Source organism: Limulus polyphemus, unplaced genomic scaffold, assembly GCF_000517525.1.
Source record: "Limulus polyphemus unplaced genomic scaffold, Limulus_polyphemus-2.1.2 Scaffold1684, whole genome shotgun sequence".
Lineage (NCBI taxonomy): Eukaryota > Metazoa > Arthropoda > Merostomata > Xiphosura > Limulidae > Limulus > Limulus polyphemus.
In genome coordinates, this window is record NW_013667294.1 from 72,205 (window position 1) to 91,872 (window position 19,668).

Sequence of the window (19,668 nt, forward strand, 5' to 3'; positions counted from 1 at the left end):
CAAAACTATGTTTTTTATCATTAAATGAAGATATAGCCTAAAGATGCTTTGCGGGCTTTACGGCATAACTAAGTTTCATTCGCCCGGGCCCCTGGGCAGTTGCCCCCCCCCCTGTCTGCGGGCCTGGTGCTTTGCACAATATTTGTTGACTTTTGAACTCACAAATTAGAACCCCTTCTTTCAAACATTTTTCGTACTAGCCTGAGTACTCTGATGTTTTATATTCTATTTCAAATTAACATTCCTTGCATACATTCATTGGGGTAATTAAATTTCACCCTGAAACCATTGGGGAAATTCAAGGCTCGGTTTTCTTTGGTCTTAGTGATTTACATCAGTGAGATAGATGAAAAAATGTTCAATAAGTTGCTTAAATCTGTTGATGATACTCTACAAAACGATTTAGATTACTTGATTAGTTGGGCGATTAAATGGCAGGTGGCTTTTAATTATAATAAATGAAAGACAATGCATATAGGTTATCATAATTTAGATTAAAAGTTTAAATTTGATGGGATACTTTAAAATATCTAACAGTGTCATGGAAGATATGGATTTTGATATGTTGTTTTATAAGTCTCTTAATTAAGTCATCCAAGCAGTGAGCTTTCGCTAATGGTAGTGCAAATTGGATTTTAAGTTCTACTTACAGAAATATCGAATATAATTTCAGAGAGGTTACAATTTCATTGTATAGGTCACTGGTTAGACCTTATTTGCATTATTGAGCTCCTTACTTTAAGAAGGACATTGAATTGTTGGTAAGGGTTCAAAGGATAAGTACTACGATGATACCTGGGATGGAGAGATTGTCAAAATGTGAGCAGATTAAGATCCCTAAAATTGTTTTCTCTTGAAAAATAAAGTGTTGTAGTGAATCTCATTGAGGTTTTTAAGATCATTAAATGAACTGATAAAATCGACAAGGAAATACATATAATAATCTTGAAAGGTTATTAGTCATTTTCAGCTTAAACAGTTTTGTTTTTCTAACAGGGTGATTGACCTCTGGAATAGGCTACTATCAGATATGATGGACGAAGTACATTTAAGGGAATTTAATGGAAGGCTTGGTAAATATTTAAATGATGAGAGCTAGTTTTTAGGATGTTTTTGTTATTATCATTTTTTTTATTTGCTTATTATTCAAAATTTACTTTAGCCTAGTGGATGGGATAGTCTCGATGGATCAACAGACCCCTTGTTTTTAAATATTATGCTAAGTTAGTTTCCGACAAATAATATTTGCTATAAGAGGGCACTAAAAACAGATTCGTCACGTGACAAAAACATTAATAAATATATATAATTGTATCGGTTGTTGGTGCTTGTGTGATTACGTCATCTACAAATTCGAAGCAATTGTATATTTTCTTTTAAGTAAGTGAACAATAATTTTAACAATCTTGTTTTTAACTTTTATATTCATGTGTAATGTTTTTTTTTTAACTTACAGTAAGATGAATACAATAACTAAACTACTCCTACTATACTACTGCTATTAAAATAGTAAATAACTTAAGTTTAAATTACTACGTTAAGTATTGCTGGACCGGACCAAAGTAATGCGTCACAAAATTAAATAATTAATAATAGTTTTAATATTATTGTATTGAGAAAAGGCTATAATATAACTTGTAGTGATACTTTTAACAGTAATAACAGACTTGGTAATACTACTGTAATACTAATAGTAATACTACTACTACCACTTAGTAGTAGTGCCAGTAACATCATACTCAAAGTCATAACTCACATAAGTAACTTGTAATTTGTTGTAAATGTAATGTAAATTGTAACTAGTAGTATTATCAAGATTCCAATTTTATAAATCCTAACCTTTTCCCTTACAGTACTACTAGCATAAGTACTAATAGACTAGTACTAGTAGTTTGTTTCAGATTAACAAATGCTGTCAAGTAACATTTATTGATTACGTCATTTCCAATGGGACTATTCTATTTTCTACTGACACTCTACTTCAAGTTACATATAGAAACCTTTTATCTTGTTTCCATCCATTATCTCTTTAAAAACTTATCCAATTTCTTCTAAAATTAAAATGCCTTCAACATTACAGCTAAATATATCTAAACCGATAGCAAACTATTCCATAGGTCAACTACCCCATAAGAAAAGTAACACTGCCTCATTTGGAGTCACATCCGAGCTTTCCATAACGTAAAGTTGTGTACACTAGTCTTACTATCTGCAATATTTATAAAGTTAAATATCTGGATTTTTGAATTCTAAACCTTTAACAATCTTAAAAACCTCAAACCTTCAATCATGACCCTCCCCCCAACAGTTGTTTTCAATAAAAACATACTACACAGAAAATAAGGGTTGTCACCCCACACACTCACTCCTGTTCTTTCATTTTATAGTCCTACTGATACTATTGTTTTAATGGCATGCAAAGTGTGTAAGACATACATATTCCAAATATTATGCCCAGAGCCATATCTATTTGATAAAATCATTATTAATATTTCAGTTTCTTATGCATAGCTCAAGACTAAGATTTTCATGGAGCACAAAAATCAAAATTATGTGACCAACAACTTGAAATTAACACCCTTAAATTGCTGATTATGTAGAAAAAGTTATGTATTAATTATATGGCAGAATTTAGAATTATGCAATCTTCACTTAATGTAAAAAGTAAAAACAATAAAATTATGAGGATGTTACATAATCAGTGCAATTCCACCATCAACAGCAATTTAACTTTTATTTTTTATGAAATAACAAACTCACTTTTAGAGTTTTAAAGTCTTTTTTTTTTTTTGTACATACAGTTAATCAGATTGTCAGGCCAATAGGCACCGCTTGTAAAGCAACAAGAAATGAACTAAGTCATAACTAAGTAAAGTTTTAAATCTGGTAAAACTGACCTAGACTTATATAGTTCCTTTATACGTGTTCATTAATTTTATATCTTAATTTGATGTTTATGTTTTGTGCTAACAAAACTGTAATTCTAATTCCACAACACCTTGAGGGGGGGGGGTTGTCTTATATGTAGAATTTAACAGGTAAATCTTTGTGTATGTTATCATTTTCACTAGTATTACTTGAGTAAATAATGTCTATAGTATATCCAGCCTTGTTTATGATCCCTATTTGCAGGTTTTTAAATTCCAAATTTTTTCATTTATCTTGTTTGCTGACTTTTTTTTCATGCACAACTATTGGCAAAGGATTACTTGTTTTGGTAACTAAGTTTATGCATTGTAATGATAATATACGTAGCTAGCAGCTAGCTAATACAGTTCATTATGATTTACTGTAGGTATTGACTATTTGATCGCATTAATTCAAGGTGTAAAATGTTAAGCTGCAGCTGGAGATTGTCATGGAGCTTTGTTTGAGAATATAATAAGCATTTAGTTTCAGTGTAACTAAATTCTTTATATATATATAATGCATAGGAATGGGCAAATATATGCCTAGACTAAGACACAACCCCCACTAAGCAGTATAGAATTTTACCAGTAGAAAAGTAGCCTTTTCAAATAAAACATACATGTCTAAAACATCGCTTTCAATAATCATTCGTGTCTTTTAAGGTAATTCTAGGAAGGTGTGTAATAAAATTTAATATTATGTATATTGATTTGTTTTTATTCCTTCACTCCATACATAATAGAATGGTTGACTTCCTAAAGACACCAGTTGTTTAGTGTACAAAACATTGAGCATCTACATGTTACAGTCATGTAATATTCATCTATAAATGGCTGAAAATTACTGTTTCACACTACACTTAAGCTTTTTGAAGGAACACCAGATATTTGTAAGAAAGCTAACTTCAAGGGGTAAAGATAACACCATTTTCACTAGAATTATGGTGTTTTTAATTTATGTACAATATAGAAGAAACAAACTGACTTTTCAATACTGCTAAGACTTTCACAGTACTTTATTTAGTATTTTACAAAAGGTTTGGATGTAATATACCAAGCCATTTTTATTGTAGGCTGGTAAGAGAATAATAAGAAAAAGAATAATTACAAATCTGCCATTCTGTGTAGATTTTCTTTTCGTTGTAAGTCTAACATGCATCCCTTTTAGTGCATTTTTATATGTGTACAGCCTTAGAAATCAGTAGTAAAGATTTTTTAAAGTGTTGCTTTTTGCCTCAACGTTCTGTCAGGGTTTTTTGCAATTCCTTGCAATCCCTATTATGAACCACTATCATAGTTCTTGATAAAATGCAAATACACAAACATTTAAAAGCTGAAGTATACTATATCCAATGAACTATGAAGTGAGAATAAAAAAACAACAGCTGATATGATACCATTCATGTACCCCCATTATCCTAAAAACCAAATAATTAAAACATCAAATCAACATTAGAAGTACTTTGTAGCTCTTAATATTCATATAACTATCCAACAAAACTGTAAAATAATTTTAACTAACACCACTCATATATCATAACAAAAATGTTTATACAAATTATAATTCTAAACAAAATAATCTGACTTTTTAAAAAACAAGGCTATATATAAATATCCAGAGCTTAAATCTACTATTGCTAACAAAATTTGCAATAAATAATTTATAATTTCATTTCCTAAATAGACCACCCAAAGGAAGACTGTCCAAACCCCTATCAATTTCAAATACCTGAATCAAATTTTCTATAGTTCTTCTGTGTCCCAAAGAAAATGAGTTTAAAATTTTAAGACTCATCATTGGCTAAATCACTTAGACTCGGTATTGCTCTAGAAACCTCTTTATGCATTCTTTTCAACATTTTGATATTCTCTCTCTGTTGTAAAAGCTGCACACAGTGAGATCTTACCAGAATCTTATAGAAAGTAACAATTACTTTCCTGGTTTTTTATTCAAAATTCATATAAATAGAACCAAAAACTATACTTGCTCTTTTATTATATCTGAAGGATTTAATGTTTTTTCAGCATTAAATTTCATTTCATAAAAGGCATAACATCACACTTATCGCTATTCTAGCTTATTTGCCATGTGCTAGACCAGTTGCTAAGACTGTAAGAAAAAAAATCTCAATAGAATCAGCTCTTCCCATTATCATAGAATTTATTTGTGAACTGGAAATATCACTGTCAAATATCACTAGTTATTGACATACATGATGAACAAATAAATACTTCTCAAGAAATTACTTTTCCTCTGTTGAATTCTTATAAGGTGCTGACCTTCATGACTGTTGATAGCTATTCATTCCATAACCTAATCACCCTGTTAGAATCATAAGACTGTCTCAACTAGAACCTAACCTGTCATTTTCCAAGTCTTAATTTTGTGGTTTCTTGTCCTGTTGTCTTTAGAATAAACCACAAAAATAATCATTGACCCATATCCTCTCATTCCTCCATATCATAATGTAAACTTCTATATGATAATCTCTTACCTTTCTTTCCTCAAAACAAAATGAAAGATTTTAACCTGTCCTTGTAAGATAACCCATTCATCCTTGGAATTATTTCAGTATTATAGCCTTCCTCTGAACCATCTCCAATAAGTTTTTTAGGTGGATATCAAAACTGCACAAAGTATTTCAAGCTAGACTTAACTAGAGATAATAATCAGTACTATAAGTACACCCTAAAATTCTATAAACTTCTAACAATAGAGCACTGTTTCAAGAGCTTGTGTGAATTACCTGACTTGATGTGCTGTGAATTAGTTGGAGATACTGTCCAAATACTGAAAAAAATTTTGAAAATTTTAAATTTACAAAATAGCCATGTTCCTTAGAGACAAAAAAACGGTGCTGCAAGTAAAAAATCAGGTTGACTCACAAAGAATACAAAGGATAAAAATAAAGTGAAGCATTATAAATATAAGAAATTTAAGTTCACTGCAGTGATGGGAGATTTCAAGAACTATACAAAATCAAGAGAGTTGTCCAATGGAAAATTAGGAAATCAAAAACTGTGAGAAAAAGGTTGTCTGAAAATCTTAAAATAGATAGTATAGATTTCTTCAAATACATTAAGGATAAGCAATATGTTAGGATGCGAGTAGTGCCTTTGAAGGATGACACAGGAAGGCTAATATCTGATGATTATGGGATGACTGGGTTATTAAATTCTACTTTTTCTTCAGTTTTTACTAATGAAAATTTAAGAAATATTCCTCGACCTGACCTTGATCACATTAACTCTGAGTTTGTTAAAAAAAAATTGGAAAGTTTAAAGAATGATAAAGCACCTGGGCCAGGTAATATTTACCTAAAGGTTTTGAATGAAGTTAAGAACTGAATATGTGAGGCACTTGGTATTATGTTTTTTAAATCCTTGAATAGTGGGCAAGTGCCAGAAGATTGGAAGTAAGTTGCCCTCATGATTATAGGCCTATTAGTCTAAAACTTTTTGGAAGTCTGATAAAAGATGCATTGATAAAGTCATTTAACAAAGTTTAAAATTTTATTGAATAGTCAACATGCCTTATTAATCTTTTGACATTCTTTAAAGAGGTTACTGCTTATGTAGATGATGGATACAGGTGTGGGTGGGGTATGAGGGATGTCCAAAACATTAATGGCCTGATCTATAAAGAAAAGAGACACTGGTTCAGCTGTGATTTATGTTTCAACATAATCTCTTTATGAGTGTATACACTTACACTACCAGTGCTCTAAGGCTTTTATGCCCTTATGAAAGAACTCTTCTTCTTGGTCCTCAATCCATTTACTGGACAGTATGTATTAGATCATCATCACTCTTAAAATATTCAACCTTTCAGAAAGATTTTACAGTTAGGAAAGAGAAAAAAAGTCACTTGGAGCTAAATCCAGTGAGTAAAGGGGGTGTAGTTGAGTAATTCAAAACCACTATCATGGATAGCGTGTAAAGCAACATGTGATTTGTTGATTGTCCTGATGGAAGAGCACACTTTATTTGAGTAATACTCTTTTCTTTTCTCTGATCGCTTGATGCAAGTTGTTAATTAAGATGGAAAAGTAATCTCCTGTAACAGTTTAACTCCTTTCCAAATAATCAACTAATAAGAATCCCTTGGCATCCCCTAGAAAAGTTATGCCATGATCTTCTCATGTGTTGTGACTTGAACTTCTTTGGGGTGGGTGAACTTGGGTGTTTCCATTGCAAACTGTTATGAATCTATTGAAACCTTTGGAGTAGGCATTGGCTTTCAACAACTCAGATCCATTTCCACTCAGGTAACAACATTTTTGGAATCCATCTGGCATTAAACTTACTCATGCCCAAACTGTCACTCAAAATGCTTGTTGCAGTACATTTACCATTTCCCACATCCTCTGCTAACTTCCTAATGGTAATTATTTTAGCATATATAGCCAGATCCTGAACTTTATCTAAAATTTCAGTAGTGATCAATCATCTTCACATGATTGTCCACCATGCATAAACTCAGCACACCACTTTTTCATTGTTGAATATGCCAGAGCACCCTCTCCTAATGTTGCTTCCATGTCTTAGTGGATTTCTTGCATTGTCATTTCCTTTTTAAAAAATATTTGATCGCAGCATGAAGTTCGATCTTTTCCATGACATTTAACACTTCTCACTTCTTTCCTGCAAAATAAGCTTGCTAAGTTATATGTTACATGTTGTTTACTAATAAAAAGATTGAAACCTTAATATTTATCAGAAAATATAATACATTCCAGTTTTTTTTGTTGTTTTTTTAGATCGGACAACCCTCGCATATTTGGATTTTCAGAAAGCATTCGACAAGGTGTCACATAAAAGGCTTTTTAAAAAGTTATCTATGTAGGTGTGGGGGATAGGGTGTCTCATTGGATAGAAAACTAGCTAGTTATCAGGAAGCAGAGGGTTGTTATAAATGGAGTTCAGTCAAGCTGGATTAATGTTATGAGTGGGGTACCTCAAGACTCAGTGTTAGGTTTTATACATTTTGATTTATATCACTGACATAGATGAAGAAATGGTCAATAGATTATTTAAATTTGCTGATAACATTAAAGTTTTGGGTGTTGCCAGCTGTAAAGAAGGATGCTACTGTCTCATGAAAGAATTTGGATTATTTGGTGAGCTAAACAAAAAAATTGCAGATGGCTTTTAATTATAATAAATGCAAGGAATGCATGTTGGATATCACAATATGAATTATAAGTATAATTTTGATGAGAATAACCTTAAAAGTTTTATGTAAGGAAAAGATCTTAGTGTTCTAAATGATCAGTCTCTTAAGCCATCCAAGCAATGTATAATTGCTAGTGGGAGGGTAAATAGGATTTTAGGTTGTATCTACAGAAATATTGAATACAAGTCTAAATAGGTTATAATGCCATTATATAGGTCATTGGTTAGAAAATATTTGGAGTATTGTGTTCAATCTTTAGTTCTTTACCTCAGAAAAGAACATTGATTTGTTGGAAAGGTTTCAAAGGAGGACTACTGTGATGATAAATGGGATGGAAAATTTATCATATGAGAGAAAAGGAGAGTTAGAAAGGATCTGATTTAGATGTTTAAGATTGTTAAGGGAATTGATAGTGTTGATGCATCATCTTTTTTCATATTTAATGGTGAGAATCATAGGACTAGGGGACATAAATATAAATTTTGGCAAGAAAGAAGTCATCTTTAGCTAAGACGGTTATGTTTTTCTGACAGGATGGTTGGCCTGTGGAACAGGTTACCTTCAGATGTAATGGATGCATTTAATTTAAGAGAAAGCTTGATAAATATTTGAATGATAGGGGTGGGCTTTAAGATATTTTTTTAAAGGTTTGGTTTAATATAGTGGACAGGTCAACCTGGATGGATCAAAAGGTCCCTTGCTGTCCTTTAACGGTATCTATTACTCTAGTATAGCCAAGTGAACAGCATTAACATTAGAGTTATCATATAGGTCCTTGTTCAAGATATTGAGTATAGAGTAATGCTAAACTCTTTCTAACTGAATTGATGTTAAACAGAATAATGAAACTGGACACAAATGTATAACAAAATGCACAGTATTTATTACACAGTGAAATAGATACTGTATTTGTACTTACATCTCATACTTATGCCAGATGATTTTACTGGATTAAGTATCTTCCTTCAGACTTTGTCCATTGAGATTTTGTGCCAGAGTGTTTAAATGCAACCTATCTTACTTTACAAGAAACTTCTTATTTATCCAGAGTGAAATATGGTACCTATGTTACTGGTCATTCTCATTACAACATGGGGAGGGGTCATAACTTCCAGATATCATCTGAACAACTATTTAAGAATAGTACTGTCAACATTCTTACATAATGTCATACTAAGAAGCGTTCTCTTAGGTGGTAACAATTACTACCTACTTTGAAAACAACAAAGGTAACTAGAAACAAGATCAACATAATGGTTTTTCTCAACCACTTGTTATGTGAAAACTTCACAAATCTAGAAAAAATTATAAATTCAGAATAAATATCTAATACTACAAGAAGATAGAAATGTATGGTATATTCAAATACCACACTACTATGGCAATATTGTTTTCTTCTGTCATGTTATGTTTAATGTGTGATCCAAATACATTTAATATGTATATTTAAAGGCTATTTGCCAATAATTTGTCCAACTTACCAGTTTATCTAGGCTATTTTGTAGTACCTGAACCTTCACAATATAATTAGAAATATCTACCAGTTTAATGTCATCAGTAAACTTTTGTAAATGTAATCTTACTGTAATGGATGCAGCTTGTATATATGTATGAATGTATATGGCCAAAATAATAAATACAATGTGGTGCCATCTGTTGAATGGCAACACAAACAAAAATCCATCAAAAAAATTTCACACTTCGGGTATTCAAGGTTCCAACGATTATAAAAATAACTACGGTATGTGCAACAACCATTTATTTATCACAGAATGCAATTTTAAATAAAAGTACTCTTCTCACAACAAGAACATGACTTTCAATAAAACTGTACGTGTGGGTTTCATTGTTTTTTTATTGATGTAATTTGTAAATATTATACTAAAAAATGGAGTTCATAAAAAAAACTAATATTTTCAATAAAGGTACCACTTTTAATATATAAAACCTTTAATGTTTATATCAGCACAATCTGAACACATTTCCCTTGCAGTACTTCCCAGAAAAATCCTTTTTTTTAAAATGTTCACTTTTCTAAATTTTTTTTCAATGAGGTATGAATACTATGAGGATTAATTACTAGCACAAACAGCTGCCCATAGAGTGGTGTTTCTGCTAGTAATTATAATCTTGTCAATATCATTAATGTAAATAAAAAGGAAAGGCCTAAACACTAAGGTCCAGTTTGACTGGACTCTGTTAATAACAGCTTCTTGCTTTGTTATCCAGCCACTCTGCAGGTCAATTAACTAGTCTCCACACACACACACACACATACATACATACAAATGTGAATTTCTGTGGGATACTATTATTAAAAGCTTTTTGAAAATCTGAGTACATCACATACAAAACTTTCCTTCAACCATATAACAATTAACGTCCTTAAACAAGGTTAACAGAATAATAAGTCACGATTTCCCCTTAATAAATCCAGTGTTGTTTCTCTTTTATTATATAATATTTTTTTAAATGGTTTAGTAAAGATTCTTTTGTCACTCACTATAATTGTTTCCACTACAAAAGTAAAGCTGACTGGTCTATAATTTTCAGGTCATTTCCTATCACCCTATTTAAAAATATAATGTAGTTACATTAGCAACTCTCCAAAGGCATCTGCCTACTGTTTAATGACCTATCAAAAATGAAAAATGGAAGCTCAATTGTTTGTTCTTTCATCTTATTTTAAATCCATGAAAATACAATGTTTGATCCTGGTACTTTATCTATTTTTAATCTCTCAATTCGTTTTCTTACCACCAAGGTATTAATATCTATGTTATTCAGGTCAATTCCCATATTTCAGAAATAATGCTCAGGATTCTTACTAGTAATAACCCAGATCTCATACAATTTCTCATTGACTTCACATGTCTGATCAAGTGGTCCAAAAAACTTTTCAGTTAAAGACTTTTTACCATTGAAGTTTCTGGTTATAACCCATGTAGATTTGGTCTGTTGACTTCAATTTTATGTCTTCAGTCTTATCAGAACAGGTTGTAGATCATCCTTTATATAAAAAGCCACTCCACTCCCCCCTTTTTATCAAGAGTCTATCACTATTAAATAACTTGTAACCTTGCAATTTCAAAGTAATTCCTGTTATCAGTGTTCTCCAAATCTAAGTTCCGATCTAATGCCTTACCTCTTCTCACAAGTTAACCGCTTCTCGATTGGCAATCTTATTGAATAGATGTGTGTTCACTGTTCACTTGCATTTTCATTAATTTATCCACAAGTTTTTATTTTCTTATGTTTTCTACTTCAGTTCTATTGTTATTTACCATTTTTATTTTTGTTGTTGTTTTTCTTTTTTTTTGGAGAGTTATGATTTATTTTCTTTATCTTCTCTCCTTTTTTGATTGCAAGAATTATGGACTGGTAATTTCAAGTGGTCATGACTACAACTGCTGTTACTGCTGCAGTAGATCTACTGACCACGTCCACCAAGTCAAAGCCCCAATTATCGGCCCATGATGTGACGGCTCTAGTATGTTCGAAGTTGACCAATTTCATGCAACATTCAGAGCCAGCTCATGATTGTCCTTTCATTCCTGGTCACTGGTTTGAGTGAATATGCTTTTCAGTCTAGTGTCATTTCTGGGGAATTGCTCAGACCTATTTCCCCTTTTATGGAATTGATTATTCAGGTATGTTCTCCATTCCTTATCCTCCTTCACCTTTTGTCTGAGGCTGTTCATTTTTTCCCTGATGGGTTTTCAAATGATACTTGGAATCGCCTTTTTGCTTTTGCTACCATGGCATGCCTTTCCTCTTTGGCCCTGGCATTACAAACGTGGATGCTTTGCTGTTGGGATCTTCTCAGTCAAGATGCCATTTTATCTCAGATTCATTTATCTTCTTCCTCATTGCATGACTTGCGCATAGCACCTGTTTTTGCAATGAGATATATTTGGGGGTAACCCTGACTCGTTGGAGCCAAGGCTTGACTCAGTACATCTGCAAACCTCTTTCTCATCCTTAGCCTCTTGTTTATCCCATCAACCTGTTCCTGTCCCTGTGTATGCCCACCACCACCAATCTCTTACCAGTTCTGGCTTCTCAGGCATCTGTTGTTCACCATAAATATACGGACAGGCATAATTTTGGGGGCATCCAGTGTCTGTGACTATGTTCTCGAGTCAGGGCCAGTGGGAGCCATACACCTTCACTTTGCCCATGTTTGAAGGTCCTTTGCAGTCGATCCATGGACTCTGAACATCATCTCTGTAGGTCTGGTCCTCCACTTCCATTCCTCTTCTCCATTGTCTCTCACTCCCATTTCCTTCCCTCCTCCTCAGGATCTCATTTCTTGGCAGCATCTTTCAGAAGTGGTTTGGGACTTATTTCACAAGGGTGCCATCAAACGAGGAGATCCTTCTTGTCCAGGTTTTTACTCTTGCCTGTTTGTTGTTCCTAAAAAGATGGGGGAATGGCACCTGGTCATCGATTTACCATTGGTGAACTTCTTTCTCGTCATTCCCAAGTTCACCATGGAGTTGTACTTAGCTCTTCATTTGGTTTTTCACTCCAGGTTTGTGGGTGACAAAGATTGATGTGTCGAATGCATCTCTCCATATCTCCATTCCCCTGCATCTTGACAGTATCTTCACTTTGTTCATCATAGACGTGTGTTTCAATTTTGGACACTTCTGTTCGAACTTGCCTTATCTCCATATGTGTTCTGTTGAGTGGTCCAAGCTTTTGCCTGCCTTCTTCATTCCAGTGGCCTTCATTTCCATCATTATATAGACAACTGGCTGCTTCTTGCCTCTTCACAAGATGACTCAGTTTCTTCTCCAGGAAACTGTCAGAGTGGGTTGACTTCTCAATGTGGAGAAGTCTTTCCTCACACCCACACAATAATTGATTCATCTCTGTGTGTTTTCAACTCCCTCCTCAGTCAGGCCCATCCTCCTCCACTTTGGTTGAGAGCTATGGAATATCTCATATGCATTGTCTCATCCTCTCCTCCTATTGCACAAAAAGGTTCTCTCTCTTTTGGGAATGTGGGCTCCTCTAGAAGCCCTCATTCCTCTTGGTTGTGCCTACATTCACCAGCTTCAGTGGGTTTTGATAGACCAATGGAGTCTTCTTTGGGATCCCTTGGTTGCCCCTCTTACCCTTCCCACTCCCTTACAGGCCGACTTTGCCTGGTGGTTGGATCAGAACAATACTACAGTGGGTGTTACCCTCCTTGTCCAAAATGTCACCTTTTTTATGGATACTTCTCTTTCTGGTTGGGAGGCATATCTTGACACTTGGAAGGTTTCGGGGCATTGGATTCTATCTGAGTACTCTCTCCATATCAATCTCTTAGAACTTTTTACTATTCATCGAGCTTTATTTTCTGTGGGATCTTCAGGGCTGGTTGGTAACAATCCAATCTTACACTTCTACGGTAGTCTCATACATCACCAAGCAAGGGAGCACTCGATCAAGAAACCTCTGTTTTCAAACATTGGGTCGGTAGCCATCAGATCACTTTGTTGGCATGTCGTATTCCAGGTTGGGTACCTATATGCATATCCTTCTATTTGTCTCCTCCCAAGGGTCCTTGCCTTAATTCAAACCACTCTGTATTGTGTTCTGTTGGTGGTTTTGTATTGGCTGGCTCAAATGTGGCTTCTACTGCTGCACCAGCTTTTGGTGTTACCCCTCCCACTTCCTTTATCTCTGACACCCCTTCATCAGCCCCATTCAGGCATTCATCATCCATCCATTACCATGCTCTGTCTTTACATGTGGCTTTTGTCTGGTCCTCCACCAGAAGGGCTGGACTTTGGCAACATGTACCTTCCTTCATTTTCCATCCAGTTCGTCCTTCCTCCATGGTGGTATACCAATGTAACTGGTACATGTACCAGTGTTGGCCTGTCAGACAAGGTTATCATCAAGGCATTCATCATCCATCCATTACCATGCTCTGTCTTTACATGTGGCTCTTGTCTTGTCCTCCACCAGAAGGGCTGGACTTTAGCAACATGTACCTTCCTTCATTTTCCATCCAGTTTGTCCTTCCTCCATGGTGGTTTACCAATGTAACTGGTACATGTACCAGTGTTGGCCTGTCAGACAAGGTTATCATCCTTCTCATCCTACTGTTTCTCATATAACATCCTTTTTGACTTGGTTTTTTGACAGGGGCCTTTTGGTTTCCTTTGTTGCAAGCTATTGGGCAGTGTTATCTGACATGTTTAAGTTTACCAAATTTGCTTGTGTTTTCCAGTTGCCAGTCTTATCCCCATTGCTTCATTCCTTCTGCATTTCCTGCCCTACTTCCCTCCCTAATCAGAACTTCTCCTCTGTTTGAACCTTTGTTTTCGTGTTCATTATATTATCTTTACTTGAAGCCCCTGTTCCTGCTCATGTTAGTGTGCGAACATTGTTGTTCTGATGTGTTTGTAATTGTTGTTTGCTATGTTTTGTTTCATGGTCCCTATGTTCTCTTCTTTCCTGATTGTTCCTTTATGGCCAATACTTCAGCTTCTTGAGAGGGTATTTTTACCTTCACACCCTTTTCTCTTCCCTTCATTATGACCATTCTGATCCTGCCCACCTCCTTTGCCCAGTCAGGGCTCTCTGATGATATATGACATGTTCTGCACTCTTCTGTGGTTCCAGAGTCTGTTTGTTTATTTCGTGGAATCCTCACCTCACCCAGGATCTTTTTTCTCATTACCTTAATGTTGTGAATTTACCAGTTTCAATCGCCTGGCATTTTCTTCCCTTTCTCCTCATGTTTATCACCTTTTTCATGTTTTTTGCCCATAAGATCAGTCACCTTACCAAGTCCCTGGCTGCACATTTTCTTCTTCCCTTGGAGGACATCATCAGTGCTATAACAATTTATCTGTGGGTGGTAAGTACTCAGTTTATTTTCTTTTTCTTTGAAGGGTCCCTTATTGCATGTTTGGATCCTGCTCTATACTTAGGTATACTTAGTCTTAAATTCACACTGTACAGGCTGTGATCATATACCATACTAGATTATTGTGACGTTGAGGCTCTTCCTACCACAGACCTGATTACAATTCCAGATGCCACCAAGTGTTGGTTGATAAACTCCATCAACATGTTATCCATGCTTTTCCAGGTCATATTACGGCCATTGTTGAGATGGGGTATTGTGTAGGACCACTCATAGATATACCTCGTGGTCTTTTGCTTCATAAATGTGGTCATCCCGGACCATACACTCATGAACTAACACAAGTAAAACAGACAGGGATAGCTGCCCATTTCTGATGATCCCTGGCATTGATACTGGTTCTACCGTGGACCCGATGAAGCCACCAGGTGTTGGATGATGCACTTTGTCATCGTGATTGTTCTGCTTTTCAAAATAGGGTTTCATGGTCACCTGTGGCACTATTTCCAGTGCTGCAGTCCTCTGGATTCTCCAACACATTATTTCTCTCCTCCTTCTAGTGGAGTATGGAAGTCCTCCACCTGTTCAATGTCGGATTCTAGCTTTTTGTGAGTAGAGGTAATATATCATATTGGAAGTTAACATTTTCTTAAACTGAAAATGTATTTCCTATAGATACTTACCTCCTCTCACATTTCCCATCCATCCTCCCCACTTCCAGTGTGGTTTGGTGTAATATGATCAATCTCAAAGTGGTTAACAGCTACTAGATTAGAGAGGGTACTAGTTATGATAGGGGTAGTGTTGCACTCCTATCAGTGGAAGGTTGCTGCATAATCATTTGCACGTTTGTATGCAGATGTCTCACATTAATATAAATGTTGGTCAGTGGGAGAATCAAGGCTAGTGGCAAGTGAAACTTTGTGCCAGTAGAGGGCAGTATAAATCAAGAAAGCTCTTTGTGTGAAGTGGTAAGTATCCATTGGAAATACATTTTCAGTTTAAGAAAATGTTAACTTCCTTTAACTCCCATTATATCATAGATGCCTATTTTGAATGACTGTATGCCATGAGGATAATTCTGCACCATTCTTGATCCACTGAATAATTGGCTTGTTTCTCATATCTTTACCTGAGAATCTTTCAGTTGTATATTTGACAACTTCGGTTTTTCATCTTCTCTGTGTTTTCCTTGTTTGTGTCTGTACTGTTTTGCTTTAAGTCAGTTGTTTTTATTATTTTTTGCTTTCATTCTTTTACAGTGTTCTTTGCTAATACAATGTATTTGTAATAATGTATTAACATTTTTATGATTCCAACCAGGGAAATGTATAGTGTTGAAATTATACCCTTGAATTTTCTGGAGTAAGCTTGCTGTCTGGCCTTTTGGATTCCAGAAATTGATCATCCACTTCAATGCTGCATTATCTCTCCAGAATGTAAATTCATTTCTACACAGATGATCCTAGTCAGTGGGTAAGCATTCTTCTTTGTAACTTCATTCGCCTTCTGGTAGTCTATACAAAACTTTATAGATTTATCCTTCTTCTTCTTCTTCACATGTACACTAGATGCTACCCAAGGACTGGTACTGGTTCTGTTACTGCTTTCTTTATTGATGGCTTTTGTTTCTTGAAAAGCCTTTACCTGTTATGCATCTGGTAGTTGTCATGCCAGCTAACATATAGATATTGTATCTATCATAAGATATTATAATTATCTGCCTAAGCCATGAGGTTTACTGGAGGAGATATCTTGGTATTCTATGAGTAGGTGATATTGATCAGTTTTAAGATCTTCACAACTACAGTCTAATAGCTCCTGTAGATGAGGTGGTAAGCTTCCCTTATGTGAAGGTTTAACAAGACTTCCTACTTCTTGTTTCTAAGGTAACTACTACTGATATTCTTTGGTTTGGAGGTATTACATGTACAAACCCACATTTTGCAATGTTCCATCCAGAATTGACATGGCTCTCGTTGTTTGTTGTATTAATAACCTTAATTATGATATTCTTATTCTTCAGATCCACAAGCATTCTTCCAACCAATAATATCTCGGGGCAAGCTGAAATGTTTGATTCTACCACATCTCAGTCATAAGACGTTAGTATTGGGCCTATTGTATTTTTAAGCACTACATTCTTTATCTAGTACCTTTGGGATTTTCAAGAATTAAAAGTTTATAATGATTGTATTCCAACCACACTATACTCACCATATCCATTGCTGACAATGTGTTTCACTCAATCCAGAGCCCTTCAGGCTGCCTGGGATACAAAAAACACTGCAATGGTCGAAACACTATTCATGTAAGCCATTTGATACAATAACAGTTGTTATGGTGTGAATGCCTTTTACAAGCTGGCAAACCATGATTATAACTATGTGAATGATAATAAAGTTAATCTAAAACAATAATACATATATAAATAAGTGGATAATTAGTATTAAATTGGATAAAATAAATAATGTTGAGTTTTAATTCTTATCCTAAAATACTAATTTATAAATAACATAGATCTGATAATAATAACAATTCACTTGCTTAAACTGGTTCATACTATAACAACTGTTCATGAAAATTGATTATATACATACATATATATTATAGACCACTAATATTCCTGTTGTATCCAAGCCAGCTTGATGAACTCTGGCATTGAGCAAAAAACCTCACTGACACTGTATATGGCAGATGTAGTGTGATTGACATATTATAACAGATATATCATTTTGCTTTCACTCATGGGTTCTCAGAAGTGTTAAGTTGATTATTGAAACTTTTTTTTATGTATAGATGTTAATGTCATTGTGATTAACTGTTGTATTTATACATTTTAAGGCCATATTGACTGTTCTGTATAAAGTTTAGGATCATATACTTTAGTTATATGTGTGACTTAAATGAAATCAAGGGCTTAAAATTGAAAAAGTACCTTTTTTTCCAGTTTCATTCTTTGTTGTACATATAATAGGTATATAAATTTCAGTTTATGTATGTTGATTGTGCAAGTTAACATATCCATAGATGAATCTAAAACTACCATATTTTATATAAATAGGGATTGATATTGGTGTTTTTACACTCGCAATTTCTTTGCTGTTTCAAAGAGTTTACATGAAGTTAAACACGATGAGTTGCCAAGAAAGGTTAAGGAACAATTGATGAAAGACCTATTTTTAATGTACAGATATAATCAACCTTTAGAAAATCTCCAGTAACCTGCTTTAATTAATCCAAGCTTTCTGACATTTAAAATTTAAACATTAAGATGGTAGAAAGTCGTACACTAGAAATAATTATCACAAAAAAAACACATGGTAACATAAACAGAATCTGTAAAATCCAGAATGATTATAAGAAGGATCAAGCTTTCACAGAATGTGTTAGTCATTATGATACATGTACTTAATTACATCAGAGATAATATTTAACATATTAGTTTATGTCCTGAATCTGAACACTAATTGCATATATATATATATATATGTTTGTGTGTTTGTAAATGAGACTTTGTATGTAATTTCAAGTCATTTATGTGCATGAGTTATATGGTTATGTTTTTAAAAAATTAATGAAATAATATCTTATTATAACTTTTCTTAATTTATGTATATGATTTAATTTATTGAATTTCCATAAACAAAAGTAGAAATATTTTGCATTATTGTGCTGCAGTGTGAAAATCATGTTGCATTCGCATACCGTAACATGAAAATCATTAACATGTTTAACAACTGAAACTACTGTAAACATATTTTGTTATCAATATATGATCCTGAACATATTTTTAAGTGTACAACCTTTACATATACAGAGATGGGGACAAGTTGGGTCTTTCTGTACTTCTGAGGAGACTTCAGCTTTGATACATTTAAATGTTTTTAAACTTGAATAATTCTACTTCAAACAACTTATTTCTTTCACCTTCTGTTCAACAATATCACTTCTTTAGGTTACATCTAACCCTATTTTTTTAACCTGCTTCAATGTGGCAACAAAACAAACATTTATGGCATTACTTTTCCAGCTACTAGTGTTTAGTAAAATAGCATAAGTAAACAAAACCTACTATGTTTAGGAAAATAGCATAAGTAAACAAAATCAACTGTGTTTAAGACATCACAGTGTACTGGTGTGGTACTGAAGTTGCAGTAGGTTTTGTTTACTAATGTTATTTTACTAAACACAGTAGGTTTTGTTTACTTATGTCATTTTACTAAAAGAAAGACAAGCAGTGAAACCATTCGAATAAGTTCACCTAGACTTTTTGATGTAATATTCACTTCCATGCTTTACTCGATAAAGAATGAATATTGTTACGCCTCCGTTCATTAGTTAGCTTCCCGTATAATTTCTTTCTGATGAAACTTTAGACACAAGTCCTTTCTTAAATAAAACTGGTTTATTCTTTCTGAATACAACTTTGCAATACACTTAATTTCCACAGTCACGCTATAACAAACACTATAATTCACAACAAATGTCTCACGTGCTCAACTCAACAATACGTCTCTCTGTGTCCGCAGTTCAATTACCCATTACCTTGTCGCCATCGCTTCTTGGCGGCTTATATGTACAAGACTACCACATAACTAGTAGCCTCTCGAGACTTCAGGAAGGGACAGGATCCTTCTAGAAGTTCATGACATGTTACTAGCATCACGTGACTTCCGCTGTCATAACACTGCCCCTTCCTTAGTATTGTT

At 34.1% G+C, this 19,668-nt stretch overlaps 1 protein-coding gene across 4 annotated transcripts in view; it reads left to right on the top strand.

Moving 5' to 3' along the window:
* The first annotated feature begins 1,316 nt into the window (after positions 1 to 1,316).
* The window catches only part of LOC106464548, a 63,788-nt gene continuing 45,436 nt past the window's right edge, over positions 1,317 to 19,668 (top strand). The window contains exons 1-2 of one of the 4 annotated variants that reach the window (XM_022392277.1): positions 16,340 to 16,432; positions 16,983 to 17,061. The gene's annotated coding sequence lies outside the window, so the exon portion shown is untranslated. Of the gene's footprint in view, positions 1,381 to 8,004; positions 8,030 to 16,339; positions 16,433 to 16,865; positions 17,062 to 19,668 lie in introns of those variants that run through there. The other 3 variants (XM_022392279.1, XM_022392280.1, XM_013924693.2) reach the window with 3 other exon arrangements.